Source organism: Eubalaena glacialis, chromosome 11 (assembly GCF_028564815.1).
Source record: "Eubalaena glacialis isolate mEubGla1 chromosome 11, mEubGla1.1.hap2.+ XY, whole genome shotgun sequence".
NCBI classification, from domain to species: domain Eukaryota; kingdom Metazoa; phylum Chordata; class Mammalia; order Artiodactyla; family Balaenidae; genus Eubalaena; species Eubalaena glacialis.
In genome coordinates this window covers 87,929,202-87,944,693 of record NC_083726.1, presented here as the reverse complement: position 1 = coordinate 87,944,693, position 15,492 = coordinate 87,929,202, and the positions used below count along the sequence as shown (strand labels likewise).

General features: G+C 40.9%; 1 pseudogene; it reads left to right on the top strand.

Moving 5' to 3' along the window:
* Nucleotides 1-7,671: 7,671 nt before the first annotated feature.
* Nucleotides 7,672-8,806, top strand: LOC133101248 (E3 ubiquitin-protein ligase KCMF1-like; annotated as a pseudogene).
* Nucleotides 8,807-15,492: the final 6,686 nt, after the last annotated feature.

Genomic DNA, 15,492 nt, shown 5'->3' with positions numbered 1-15,492 from the left:
GTGCTTAGGACTCTCGCGTGTGTACTTTTCCCGTGGAAGTACACTGTGGCCCAAAAGCCATCTTAGCACCATCCGGGGAAACACATCTCTGGGAACCGCCCTTTCTGTTCAGTTTGAAGGGCTAGGAGCAGCTTGCTTAATTCAATGGCTTGCATTCCTCAGCTTTCAAACAACCTCAGGAAGACAGTTCTTGGTAGGCTTTCTTTCAATGTGGGTGTGCCAAAGTGAGGAAACCTGAGCTGCAATGTAAAAACACCGGGTCTCCAATTCATTTTGAGAACTCATGACAGACGTCTCTCTAACTGAAGAGGAAACCAGACATTAGGTCCAGCCAAAAATAATGCAGAGATTTACTTTGAGCGCTGCTCAGCATTTACATCATCCAAAGACACCTAGGCCTACTGAGGGCATTTAGAAGATTCTACAGTTAATTGCTCACAGTACACGTAGCACCCAAAGGTCTCATCGTGCAAGGGCAATCTTTGTTCCAAGTGTCTCTTGTAGCTAGTCAGAAAAGATAAGTAAATGTGCTGTGTGATCTACTTTGTAATTGGGAGGACTAGAAAAGTCAGTATTTTTCCCTTTTTAAAGACAGATAGTGACAACTTCAAGGCTGTCTGACGTTAACCATCTTTTATTCATTTCTGGGAATGCCTCTGTGAATAAAAGCACGTTTTCTCATAAGTAGTGGGGAGGTTTTCACCGCTTGGTCAGAGCTCATGCCACTGCCCACCCTAGATAAAGTGCAAAGTGAACGTGACCCCTAACATCAAGGTAAGCCCCAGTGTTTCCCATAAGCAAAGTTTGGTGTGCAGCAGTCTCCATGAACCCTGAGTCGATCGACTGCTTGAACTCCTCGATGCCTTTTTCTAGGCTTAAGACCGTCATGTATGAATTCATGTGTTTGGGAGACAGTTTTGTCCTGTCAGTTCCTTGGATATCTTCCAAGAGAAATAACACGAGACAGACTGTTGAGATCAGCTATTTCTATGCAGTGGGAAGAGGAATTAATTGCTTTTTGCTTGTATAGCTCGCTTTCTACAGCTTTAAAACAGCCCTGGGGACACAGTTTGACCCATTCTTAAGTTCAACGTTGCTCTCCCTTTTTGAGTGTCACTGAGCTGAAATGAATCAATCCCCGTGGCTAAAGTACCTCCTGGAAACTCCTACTTGTCATCTCTCTTCCATGACGGGAAGGTAGACCTTGGGTGAAGCCAGATAAACGTACCAAAATACCGGTAACACCGCGAGGCATTTGGATGATACAAAGACACCTAGGCCTGCCTAGATCATTACATGGGTAATGCTATTCACCGTATGCAGGACTCTCGGCGTCCAATGTGTCATCATGTAAGGGCCCAGTGTGTCACCAAAGGCTCCAGTAGTCAGGCAGAGAGTGACGGTAAATGTGCTGTGAGGTCAAGTTTGTAATTGGAGAATGTCGGGAATCCCACATATATATATATATAAAACAGTCATAAATGTATATGCACCCAACATAGGACCACTTCAATACATAAGGCAACTGCTAACATCTGTAAAAGAGGAAATCGACAGTAACACATAATAGTGGGGGAGTTTAACACCTCACTTACACCAATGGACAGATCATCCAAACAGAAAATTAATAAGGAAACTCGAGCTTTAAATGACACAATAGACCAGATAGATTTAATGGATATTTACAGGACATTCCATTCCAAAACAGCAGATTACACTTTCTTCTCAAGTGCACATGGAACATTCTCTAGGATAGATTACATCACGGGTCACAAATTAAACCTCAGTAAATTTAAGAAAATTGAAATCACATCAATTATCTTTTGGGACCACAATGCTATGAGATTAGAAATCTATTACAGGGGAAAAAACGTAAGAAACACAAAACATATGGAGGCTAAACACTACGTTACTAAATAACCAAGAGATCACTGAAGAAATCAAAGAGGAAATCAAAAAATACCTAGAGACACATGACAAAGAAAACAAGACGATCCTAAACCTATGGGATGCAGCAAAAGCCGTTCTAAGGGAAGTTTATAGCAATAAAAGCCTACCTCAAGAAACAAGAAAAATCACAAATAAACAATCTAACCTTACACCTCAAAGAACTAGAGAAAGAAAAACAAACAAATTTCAAAGTGAGTAGAAGGAAAGAAATCAAAAAGATCAGAGCAGAAATAAAATAAATAGAAACAAAGAAAGCAATAACAAAGATCAATAAAACTAAAAGCTGCTTCTTTGAGAAGATAAACAAAATTCATATACCATTAACCAGACTCATCAAGAAAAACAGAGAGAGGACTCAGATCAATAAAAATAAAAATGAAAACGGAGAAGTTACAACAGACAACGCAGAAATACAAAGCATCCTAAGAGACTACTACAAGCAAATCTATGCAAATAAAATGGACAAACTGGAAGAAATGGACAAATTCTTAGAAAGATATCACCTTCCAAGACTGAACCAGGAAGAAACGGAAAATATGAACAGACAAATCACAAGTAATGAAATTGAAACTGTGATTTAAAAACTTCCAACAAGCAAAAGTCCAGGTCCAGATGGCTTCACAGGTGACTTCTATCAAACATTTAGAGAAGAGCTAACACCCATCCTTCTCAAACTCTTCCAAAAATTTGCGGAGGAAGGAAGACTCCCAAACTCATTCTATGAGGCCACCATCACCCTGATACCAAAACCAGGCAAAGATACTACAAAAAAAGGAAATTACAGACCAATATCACTCTTGAATATACATGCAAAAATCCTCAACCAAATACTGGCAAACAGAATCCAACAACACATTAATAGAATTATACACCATGTCAAGTGGGATTTATCCCAGGGATGCAAGGATTCTTCAATATACACAAATCAATCAATGTGATACACCAAATTAGCAAATTGAAGAAGAAACACCATATGATCATCACAATAGATGTAGAAAAAGCTTTTGACTTTTCAACACCCATTTATGATAAAAACTCTCCAGAGAGTGGGCATAGAGGAAACCTACCTCAACATCATAAAGGCCGTATATGAAAAACCCAAAGCAAACATCATTCTCAAAGGTGAAAAACTGAAAGAATTTCCTCTCAGATCAGGAACAAGACAAGGGTGTGCACTCTCACCACTATTATTCAACATAGTTTTCGAAGTCCTAGCCACGGCCATCAGAGAAGAAAAAGAAATATACAGAATACAAATTGGGAAAGAAGAAGCAAAACTGTCACTGTTTGCAGACGACATGATACTATACATAGAGAATCCTAAAGATGCCACCAGAAAACTACTAGAGCTAATCAATAAATCTGGTAAAGTTGAAGGATACAAGTTTAATGCATAGAAATCTCTTGCATTCCTATATACTAATGATGAAAAATCTGAAAGAGAAATTAAGGAAACACTCCCATTTACCATTGCAACAACAACAAAAAATTACCTAGGAAGAAACCTACATAGGGAGGCAACTATGCTGAAAACTATAAGACACTGATGAAAGAAATTAAAGATGATACCAACAGATGGAGAGATATACCATATTTTTGGATTGGAAGAATCAATATTGTGAAAATGAGTATACTACCCACAGCAATCTAAAGATTCAATGCAATCCCTATCAAATTACCAATGACATTTTATACAGAAGTAGAACAAAAAAATCTTAAAATTTCTATGGAGACACAAAAGACCCCAAATAGCCAAAGCAGGCTTGTGGGAAAAAAATGGAGTTGGAGGAATCAGACTCCCTGACTTCAGACTATACTACAAAGCTACAGTAATCAAGGCAATATGGTACTGGCAGAAAAACAGAAATAGAGATCAACGGAACAGGATGGAAAGCCCAGAGATAAACAAACGCACCTGTAGTCAACTAATCTATGACAGAGTAGGCAAGGATATACAATAGAGAAAAGACAGTCTCTTCAATAAGTGGTGCTGGGAAAACTGGACAGCTACATGTAAAAGAAGGAAATTAGAACACTCCATAACACCATACCCAAAAATAAACTCAAAATGGATTAGAGACCTAAATGTCAGACTGGGCAATATAAAAGTCTTAGAGGAAAACGTAGGAGGAACACTCTTTGACATAAATCACAGCAAGATCTTTTTTGATCCACTGCCTAGAGTAATGGAAATAAAACAAAAATAAACAAATGGGACCGAATGAAACATAAAAGCTTTTGCACAGCAAAGGAAACCATAAACAAGAGGAAAAGACAACCCTCAGAATGGGAGAAAATATTTCAAATGAATCAGAGGACAAAGGATTAATCTCCAAAACATATAAAAAGCTCATGCAGCTCAATAGTAAAAAAAAAAAAGAAAACCACCCCAGCAAAAAATGGGCAGAAGAGCTAAATACACATTTTTTGAAAGAAGACATACAGATGGCCAAGAAGCACATGAAAAGCTGCCCAACACCACTAATTGTTAGAGAAAAGCAAATCGAAACTACAATGAGGTATCACCTCACACCACTTACAATGGGCATCATCAGAAAATCTACAAACAACAAATGCTGGAGAGGGTGTGGAGAAAAGGGAACCCTCTTGCACTGTTGGTGGGAATGTAAATTGATAGCGCCACTATGGAGAACAATACGGAGGTTCCTTAAAGACCTAAAAATAGAATTACCATATGACCCAGCAATCCAACTACTGGGCATATACCCAGAGAACCATAATTCAAAAAGACACATGCACCCCAAAGTTCATTGCAGCACTATTTACAATAGCCAGGTCATGGAAGCAACCTAAATGCCCATGAAAAGATTAATGGATCTAGAGACTGTCATACAGAGTGAAGTAAGTCAGAAAGAGAAAAACAAATATCGTATATTAAGGCATATATGTGGAACCTAGAAAAATGGTACAGATGAACCACTTAGCAGGGCAGATATTGAGACAAAGATGTAGGGAACAAATGTACAGACACCAAGTGGGGAAAGCAGTGGTGGGGTGGGAGTGGGGGTGTGATCAATTGGGCAATTAGGGTTGACATGTATACACAGATGTGTATACAATTGATGACTAATAAGAACCTGCTGTATAAAAAAAATATATAAAATAAAATTCAAAAATTAAAAAAAAACCACCCAATCGAAAAATGGGCAGAAGAGCTAAGTAGACATTTCTCGAAAAAAGACATACAAATGGCCAATAAGCACATGAAAAGCTGCTCAACATCACTAATTATTAGAGAAAAGCAAATCAAAACTACAATGAGGTATCACCTCACACCAGTTACAATGGGTATCATCAGAAAATCTACAAACAACAAATGATGGAGAGGGTGTGGAGAAAAGGGAACCCTCTTGCACTGTTGGTTGGAATGTAAATTGATACAGCCACTATGGAGAACAGTATGGAGCTTCCTTAAAAGACTAAAAATAGAATTACCATATGACCCAGCAATACCACTAGTGGGCATATAACCTGAGAATACCATAATTCAAAAAGACACATGCACCCCAGTATTCCTTGCAGCACTACTTACAATAGCCAGGTCATGGAAGCAACCTAAATGCCCATCAACAGACGAATAGTTAAAGAAGATGTGGTACATATGTACAATGGGATATTACTCAGCCTTAACAAGAACGAAATTGTGTCATTTGTAGACAAGTGGATGGATCTAGAGACTGTCATACAGAGTGAAGTAAGCCAGAAAGAGAAAAACAATTATGGTATATTAACACATGTATGTGGAACCTAGAAAAATGGTACAGAAGAACGGGTTTGCAGGGCAGAAATAGTGACACAGATGTACAGGAAAAAAGTATGGACAAAAGGAGGGGAAAGTGGCACGAGGGTGGAGGTGGTGTGATGAATTGAGAGACTGACATTGACATATATACACACATATGTATAAACTGGATAACTAATATAATCCTGCTGCATTAAAAAAATTTAAAATTCAAAACTTCAAAAAAAATAATTAAAATTAAAATTAATGTGACTATTTGAAACAAACAAACAAACAAAAAAACAACCTCAGGAAGACGGTTCTAGGCAGGCTCTCTTTCAATGTGGGTCTGCCTAAGTGAGGAAAGTGGAGCTGCACTGCAAAAAACCACCGGGACTCCAATTCATTTTGGGAATTCATGCCAGATGTCTCTCATCTTGAAGCAGCGATTAGACTGTAGGACCATCCCGAAATACACTAGAGATTTACCCTGAGCATTGCTACGCATTTGGAACATCCAATGTCACCTAGGTCTACCGGGGGCATTCAGACGATTATGCAATGCAGCAGATGCAGAACACGCCAAGTCCAAAAGTTGCTGCGTGGAAGGGTGAAGTGTGTCCCAAGGGTCATTTTAGCTACTCTGAAGAGATAGGGAAAAATGTCGTGGAATGATTTTGTAATTGGGAAGACTAGGAAGGGCAGTGGTTTCCTCGTTTGAAAACTAGATAGTGGCGGCCACAAGGCTGCATGATGTTGCCTATCTTTTTTGCACTTCTAGGAATGACTCTGTGACGAAAAATGAGTTTTCTCATAAGAAGCCAGAGATCTCCACTGCTTCCTAGGAGTTCATCCTAAGGCGCACCTTACCTATATTGCGAAGTCAATGTGACCCATAGCCTCAAGATAAACCCCAGTGTTTCCCATCAGCAAAGTTTGGTGTGCAGCTGCCTCCAGGATCCTTGAGTGCATCGAGTGTTTTAAGTCCTCTATGCCTTTTCGGAGATTTAAGACAGTGGCATATGAATTCACTTCCGAGGGAGAACGTGTGTCCTGTGGGTCCCTTGTGCATCTTCCAAGCAACATAACGTGAAACAGACTTTAGGATGAACTCTTTCTACGCAGAGGGAAGGGCAATTAATTACTTTCTTGCTTGCATAGCTACCTTTCTACAGCTTAAACCAGTCCCGGGGACAGGGTTCTAGCCAGTCTTGTGTTGAACGTGGCTCTCCATTTGTGAGGACCTCTAAACTCCACTGAAACAATCCCTGTGACTAAAGTACATCCTGGGAACTCATACCAGTCATCACTGTAGCATGGCGGGAAGGTCGACTCTAGGCCCAGCCTGAAAAACAGTACAGAGGTGGTAGTGAGGGGGCGGCCGCCAGGCCGAGGGCGGTTTCGGGCGGTCTCCAGCACCCGGCGCCCGACCGCTGCCTGCTTGTGGGTGCGCGCAGATGACGTGCCCCGAGTCGCTGCGGCCGCGCCGCTCCCACAGTTCCCTCCCGCCCAGGGCACCAGGCGTCTGGGCCCGACGCGGCCAGCGAGAGGCGGGGCTGCAGAGCAGGCGGGGGAATGAGGTGGAGGAGGAGGACGAAGAGGAGGAGAAGGCGGAAGTTGGAGCCCGGGGAGAGTGGCGGTTGGTGGGCCGGGTGTAGGGAGGAGCGGGATTTACGGAGCGCGGCGCCACAACCTGGAACCGGCGGGCCCGAGAGTGACCGAGTCAAGGCATGTGCCAGCGGAACCGCGGCGTCGGACCGCCTCCTGGAGGAGCTCGGCCCCGTCCAGGCCCGGCCTCATTCCCAGCCCGCGCTTCCTCCTGCCGCGGCGCCGTAGCGCTCTGCTGCCCACCCCGTCCCCGCGGCCGAGCCCTGGATTCCAGTGGAAGAAGGCCATCCCACGAGTGCAGGACCAGGACCCCGCGGGGGACACTGCAGCCTGCGCTCGGTAGGGCCCCCGCCGCCACCCTCTGAAATAGGATGTCCCGACATGACGGTGTCAGCTGTGATGCATGTTTCAAGGGAAATTTTCAAGGTCACAGCTATAAGTGTTTAATATGCAACGGTTACGATTTTTGTGCATCTTGTTATGAAAGTGGTGCAACAAGAACAAGGCATACAACTGACCATCCAATGCACTGCATGTTAACAAGGGTAGATGTTGATTTGTACTATGGTTCCTAAGCTTTCTCTGTAGAGCAGCCACAGGCTTTTACTTGTCCCTATTGTGGAAAAATTGGCTATACGGAGACATCTCTTCAAGAACATGCAGAAACATCAACAGAAGTGATGTATACAGTATTTGCAGCATTACCTGGAGGCAGTCCTAATCATGTCACGGATGACCCTGCAGCTCGTCTTACTCTTGAACACAGAGCCCCTAGAGATTTAGATGAATCGAGTGGTGTTCGACATATACATAGAATGAATGCTTCACCTTGGCTGGGGATTGGGAGGTCCTGGTGTACGTAGATCAAACATTCATTCCACTAGCAGTTCTACTGGCAGGCTTTCTTCTTCTCGGACTTCATATTCTCCAAGCAATAGGGAAGCCATTGATCCTATAGGTGAGCTTTGATCCCAGTTATCAGGAGTGAGACGTTCCGCAGGGGGACAGCTTAATTCCTCTGGCCCTTCCGCTTCTCAGTTACAACAACTGCAGATACAGCTGCAGCTAGAATGGCAGCACACCCGGGCAGCACGGCCACAACTGGACACTGCACGCAACGCAACCCGGCATACTAACACAAGGAGTGTCACCACTACAATCACACATTCCACAGAAACAAACAACACAACTAACACAGAAAGCAGTCAGCAAACTATCCAGAATTCCCAGTTTCTTCTAAAAAGGTTGAACGATCCTAAATTGTCTGAAACAGTGCACCAGTCCGTAGAAAGTGAGTGCACAGACCGCACCCTCTTTATTCAAGAGCGCCTTCGATCAACTTTATTTCGTGAAGAGAGCTCGTCCTCAGACGAGAATGAACGGGGTGAATTGGCAGATTTTGGTGCTTTGGGCTGTGTAGATATTATGCCTTTAGATGTTGCTTTAGAAAACCTAAATTTAAAAGAGAGTACTATAGGAAATGAACCTCCACCACCTCCTCTTTGATGACACCCCAATTCACAGACCATGTCCTCTGTGCTGTATTTCCCAATGAATGTGGACAACAACTATCTTGGGTTTGATTGGTGATTGTAATTTCAGGTCTGTCACTCTTGTTTTATTGTGTACATTCAAAAGGAAGAGCGAAAATCTATATGATAATCCTTTCCACTTAACTAATTTTTACCTCTAGCTGGAAAATATAGGTAGCAGTGCAGGGTGATCTCTGCTTCCTGTACCTTGACATGCAAAAGCTTCTGCTAATACTCCACAATCAAACTGAAGAGGAAAATTGAAATATCTAATGAAGCTGCTGTGTGTGATTATGAATATTAATCGATAAAAACTGTTGGGCTGGTTTACCTTAAAAAAAAAAAAAAAAAAAAAAAGACTACCTATATACCGGTAACACTCCGAGGCATTTGGGTGATCCAAAGTCTCCTAGGCCTGAATAGGTCATTACATGCATAATGCTATTCACCACACGCAGAAATCCCAGCCTCAAACGTGTCATCGTGGAAGGTCCCAGTGTGTCCCAAATGTCTCCAGTAGTCAGGAAGAGAGTGCCTGTAAATGACCTGTGGGATCAAATTGGTAACTGGAGAATGTCAGGAAAGCCCACGTTTCCCCCTTTGGAAAGCGACATGGTTTTGGCCTCCAAGGTGTCTCTAACACACACTGCCCATCTATTCGTCACTCTACAAATATTTATGCGAGGAACAGTGAGATTTGCGTAAAGAAACCACGTGCTTTCGATTTCTTTCTTGGAGCTCATCCCACAGCATTCTGTAGCTAATGTGCCAACCAAATGTGACCTCTAGTTTAGAGGTAAGGTGCACATTTTCCCATCACAAAAGATAGGGTGCAACAGTTTCCAGGAAACCTTAGTCAATGGACTGCTTTAGCTCCAGTATTCCTCACAGTGCTTAGGACTCTCGCGTGTGTACTTTTCCCGTGGAAGTACACTGTGGCCCAAAAGCCATCTTAGCACCATCCGGGGAAACACATCTCTGGGAACCGCCCTTTCTGTTCAGTTTGAAGGGCTAGGAGCAGCTTGCTTAATTCAATGGCTTGCATTCCTCAGCTTTCAAACAACCTCAGGAAGACAGTTCTTGGTAGGCTTTCTTTCAATGTGGGTGTGCCAAAGTGAGGAAACCTGAGCTGCAATGTAAAAACACCGGGTCTCCAATTCATTTTGAGAACTCATGACAGACGTCTCTCTAACTGAAGAGGAAACCAGACATTAGGTCCAGCCAAAAATAATGCAGAGATTTACTTTGAGCGCTGCTCAGCATTTACATCATCCAAAGACACCTAGGCCTACTGAGGGCATTTAGAAGATTCTACAGTTAATTGCTCACAGTACACGTAGCACCCAAAGGTCTCATCGTGCAAGGGCAATCTTTGTTCCAAGTGTCTCTTGTAGCTAGTCAGAAAAGATAAGTAAATGTGCTGTGTGATCTACTTTGTAATTGGGAGGACTAGAAAAGTCAGTATTTTTCCCTTTTTAAAGACAGATAGTGACAACTTCAAGGCTGTCTGACGTTAACCATCTTTTATTCATTTCTGGGAATGCCTCTGTGAATAAAAGCACGTTTTCTCATAAGTAGTGGGGAGGTTTTCACCGCTTGGTCAGAGCTCATGCCACTGCCCACCCTAGATAAAGTGCAAAGTGAACGTGACCCCTAACATCAAGGTAAGCCCCAGTGTTTCCCATAAGCAAAGTTTGGTGTGCAGCAGTCTCCATGAACCCTGAGTCGATCGACTGCTTGAACTCCTCGATGCCTTTTTCTAGGCTTAAGACCGTCATGTATGAATTCATGTGTTTGGGAGACAGTTTTGTCCTGTCAGTTCCTTGGATATCTTCCAAGAGAAATAACACGAGACAGACTGTTGAGATCAGCTATTTCTATGCAGTGGGAAGAGGAATTAATTGCTTTTTGCTTGTATAGCTCGCTTTCTACAGCTTTAAAACAGCCCTGGGGACACAGTTTGACCCATTCTTAAGTTCAACGTTGCTCTCCCTTTTTGAGTGTCACTGAGCTGAAATGAATCAATCCCCGTGGCTAAAGTACCTCCTGGAAACTCCTACTTGTCATCTCTCTTCCATGACGGGAAGGTAGACCTTGGGTGAAGCCAGATAAACGTACCAAAATACCGGTAACACCGCGAGGCATTTGGATGATACAAAGACACCTAGGCCTGCCTAGATCATTACATGGGTAATGCTATTCACCGTATGCAGGACTCTCGGCGTCCAATGTGTCATCATGTAAGGGCCCAGTGTGTCACCAAAGGCTCCAGTAGTCAGGCAGAGAGTGACGGTAAATGTGCTGTGAGGTCAAGTTTGTAATTGGAGAATGTCGGGAATCCCACATATATATATATATATATATATAAAACAGTCATAAATGTATATGCACCCAACATAGGACCACTTCAATACATAAGGCAACTGCTAACATCTATAAAAGAGGAAATCGACAGTAACACATAATAGTGGGGGAGTTTAACACCTCACTTACACCAATGGACAGATCATCCAAACAGAAAATTAATAAGGAAACTCGAGCTTTAAATGACACAATAGACCAGATAGATTTAATGGATATTTACAGGACATTCCATTCCAAAACAGCAGATTACACTTTCTTCTCAAGTGCACATGGAACATTCTCTAGGATAGATTACATCACGGGTCACAAATTAAACCTCAGTAAATTTAAGAAAATTGAAATCACATCAATTATCTTTTGGGACCACAATGCTATGAGATTAGAAATCTATTACAGGGGAAAAAACGTAAGAAACACAAAACATATGGAGGCTAAACACTACGTTACTAAATAACCAAGAGATCACTGAAGAAATCAAAGAGGAAATCAAAAAATACCTAGAGACACATGACAAAGAAAACAAGACGATCCTAAACCTATGGGATGCAGCAAAAGCCGTTCTAAGGGAAGTTTATAGCAATAAAAGCCTACCTCAAGAAACAAGAAAAATCACAAATAAACAATCTAACCTTACACCTCAAAGAACTAGAGAAAGAAAAACAAACAAATTGCAAAGTGAGTAGAAGGAAAGAACTCAAAAGGATCAGAGCAGAAATAAAATAAATAGAAACAAAGAAAGCAATAACAAAGATCAATAAAACTAAAAGCTGCTTCTTTGAGAAGATAAACAAAATTCATATACCATTAACCAGACTCATCAAGAAAAACAGAGAGAGGACTCAGATCAATAAAAATAAAAATGAAAACGGAGAAGTTACAACAGACAACGCAGAAATACAAAGCATCCTAAGAGACTACTACAAGCAAATCTATGCAAATAAAATGGACAAACTGGAAGAAATGGACAAATTCTTAGAAAGATATCACCTTCCAAGACTGAACCAGGAAGAAACGGAAAATATGAACAGACAAATCACAAGTAATGAAATTGAAACCGTGATTTAAAAACTTCCAACAAGCAAAAGTCCAGGTCCAGATGGCTTCACAGGTGACTTCTATCAAACATTTAGAGAAGAGCTAACACCCATCCTTCTCAAACTCTTCCAAAAATTTGCGGAGGAAGGTAGACTCCCAAACTCATTCTATGAGGCCACCATCACCCTGATACCAAAACCAGGCAAAGATACTACAAAAAAAATGAAATTACAGACCAATATCACTCTTGAATATACATGCAAAAATCCTCAACCAAATACTGGCAAACAGAATCCAACAACACATTAATAGAATTATACACCATGTCAAGTGGGATTTATCCCAGGGATGCAAGCATTCTTCAATATACGCAAATCAATCAATGTGATACACCAAATTAGCAAATTGAAGAAGAAACACCATATGATCATCACAATAGATGTAGAAAAAGCTTTTGACTTTTCAACACCCATTTATGATAAAAACTCTCCAGAGAGTGGGCATAGAGGAAACCTACCTGAACATCATAAAGGCCGTATATGAAAAACCCAAAGCAAACATCATTCTCAAAGGTGAAAAACTGAAAGAATTTCCTCTCAGATCAGGAACAAGACAAGGGTGTGCACTCTCACCACTATTATTCAACATAGTTTTCGAAGTCCTAGCCACGGCCATCAGAGAAGAAAAAGAAATATACGGAATACAAATTGGGAAAGAAGAAGCAAAACTGTCACTGTTTGCAGACGACATGATACTATACATAGAGAATCCTAAAGATGCCACCAGAAAACTACTAGAGCTAATCAATAAATCTGGTAAAGTTGAAGGATACAAGTTTAATGCATAGAAATCTCTTGCATTCCTATATACTAATGATGAAAAATCTGAAAGAGAAATTAAGGAAACACTCCCATTTACCATTGCAACAACAACAAAAAATTACCTAGGAAGAAACCTACATAGGGAGGCAACTATGCAGAAAACTATAAGACACTGATGAAAGAAATTAAAGACGATACCAACAGATGGAGAGATATACCATATTTTTGGATTGGAAGAATCAATATTGTGAAAATGAGTATACTACCCACAGCAATCTAAAGATTCAATGCAATCCCTATCAAATTACCAATGACATTTTATACAGAAGTAGAACAAAAAAATCTTAAAATTTCTATGGAGACACAAAAGACCCCAAATAGCCAAAGCAGGCTTGTGGGAAAAAAATGGAGTTGGAGGAATCAGACTCCCTGACTTCAGACTATACTACAAAGCTACAGTAATCAAGGCAATATGGTACTGGCAGAAAACCAGAAATAGAGATCAACGGAACAGGATGGAAAGCCCAGAGATAAACAAACGCACCTGTAGTCAACTAATCTATGACAGAGTAGGCAAGGATATACAATAGAGAAAAGACAGTCTCTGCAATAAGTGGTGCTGGGAAAACTGGACAGCTACCTGTAAAAGAAGGAAATTAGAACACTCCATAACACCATACCCAAAAATAAACTCAAAATGGATTAGAGACCTAAATGTCAGACTGGGCAATATAAAAGTCTTAGAGGAAAACGTAGGAGGAACACTCTTTGACATAAATCACAGCAAGATCTTTTTTGATCCACTGCCTAGAGTAATGGAAATAAAACAAAAATAAACAAATGGGACCGAATGAAACATAAAAGCTTTTGCACAGCAAAGGAAACCATAAACAAGAGGAAAAGACAACCCTCAGAATGGGAGAAAATATTTCAAATGAATCAGAGGACAAAGGATTAATCTCCAAAACATATAAAAAGCTCATGCAGTTCAATAGTAAAAAAAAAAAAGAAAACCACCCCAGCAAAAAATGGGCAGAAGAGCTAAATACACATTTTTTGAAAGAAGACATACAGATGGCCAAGAAGCACATGAAAAGCTGCCCAACACCACTAATTGTTAGAGAAAAGCAAATCGAAACTACAATGAGGTATCACCTCACACCACTTACAATGGGCATCATCAGAAAATCTACAAACAACAAATGCTGGAGAGGGTGTGGAGAAAAGGGAACCCTCTTGCACTGTTGGTGGGAATGTAAATTGATAGCGCCACTATGGAGAACAATACGGAGGTTCCTTAAAGACCTAAAAATAGAATTACCATATGACCCAGCAATCCAACTACTGGGCATATACCCAGAGAACCATAATTCAAAAAGACACATGCACCCCAAAGTTCATTGCAGCACTATTTACAATAGCCAGGTCATGGAAGCAACCTAAATGCCCATGAAAAGATTAATGGATCTAGAGACTGTCATACAGAGTGAAGTAAGTCAGAAAGAGAAAAACAAATATCGTATATTAAGGCATATATGTGGAACCTAGAAAAATGGTACAGATGAACCACTTAGCAGGGCAGATATTGAGACAAAGATGTAGGGAACAAATGTACAGACACCAAGTGGGGAAAGCAGTGGTGGGGTGGGAGTGGGGGTGTGATGAATTGGGCAATTAGGGTTGACATGTATACACAGATGTGTATACAATTGATGACTAATAAGAACCTGCTGTATAAAAAAAATATATAAAATAAAATTCAAAAATTAAAAAAAAACCACCCAATCAAAACATGGGCAGAAGAGCTAAGTAGACATTTCTCAAAAAAAGACATACAAATGGCCAATAAGCACATGAAAAGCTGCTCAACATCACTAATTATTAGAGAAAAGCAAATCAAAACTACAATGAGGTATCACCTCACACCAGTTACAATGGGTATCATCAGAAAATCTACAAACAACAAATGATGGAGAGGGTGTGGAGAAAAGGGAACCCTCTTGCACTGTTGGTTGGAATGTAAATTGATACAGCCACTATGGAGAACAGTATGGAGCTTCCTTAAAAGACTAAAAATAGAATTACCATATGACCCAGCAATACCACTAGTGGGCATATAACCTGAGAATACCATAATTCAAAAAGACACATGCACCCCAGTATTCCTTGCAGCACTACTTACAATAGCCAGGTCATGGAAGCAACCTAAATGCCCATCAACAGACGAATAGTTAAAGAAGATGTGGTACATATGTACAATGGACTATTACTCAGCCTTAACAAGAACGAAATTGTGTCATTTGTAGACAAGTGGATGGATCTAGAGACTGTCATACAGAGTGAAGTAAGCCAGAAAGAGAAAAACAGTTATGGTATATTAACACATGTATGTGGAACCTAGAAAAATGGTACAGAAGAACGGGTTTGCAGGGCAGAAATA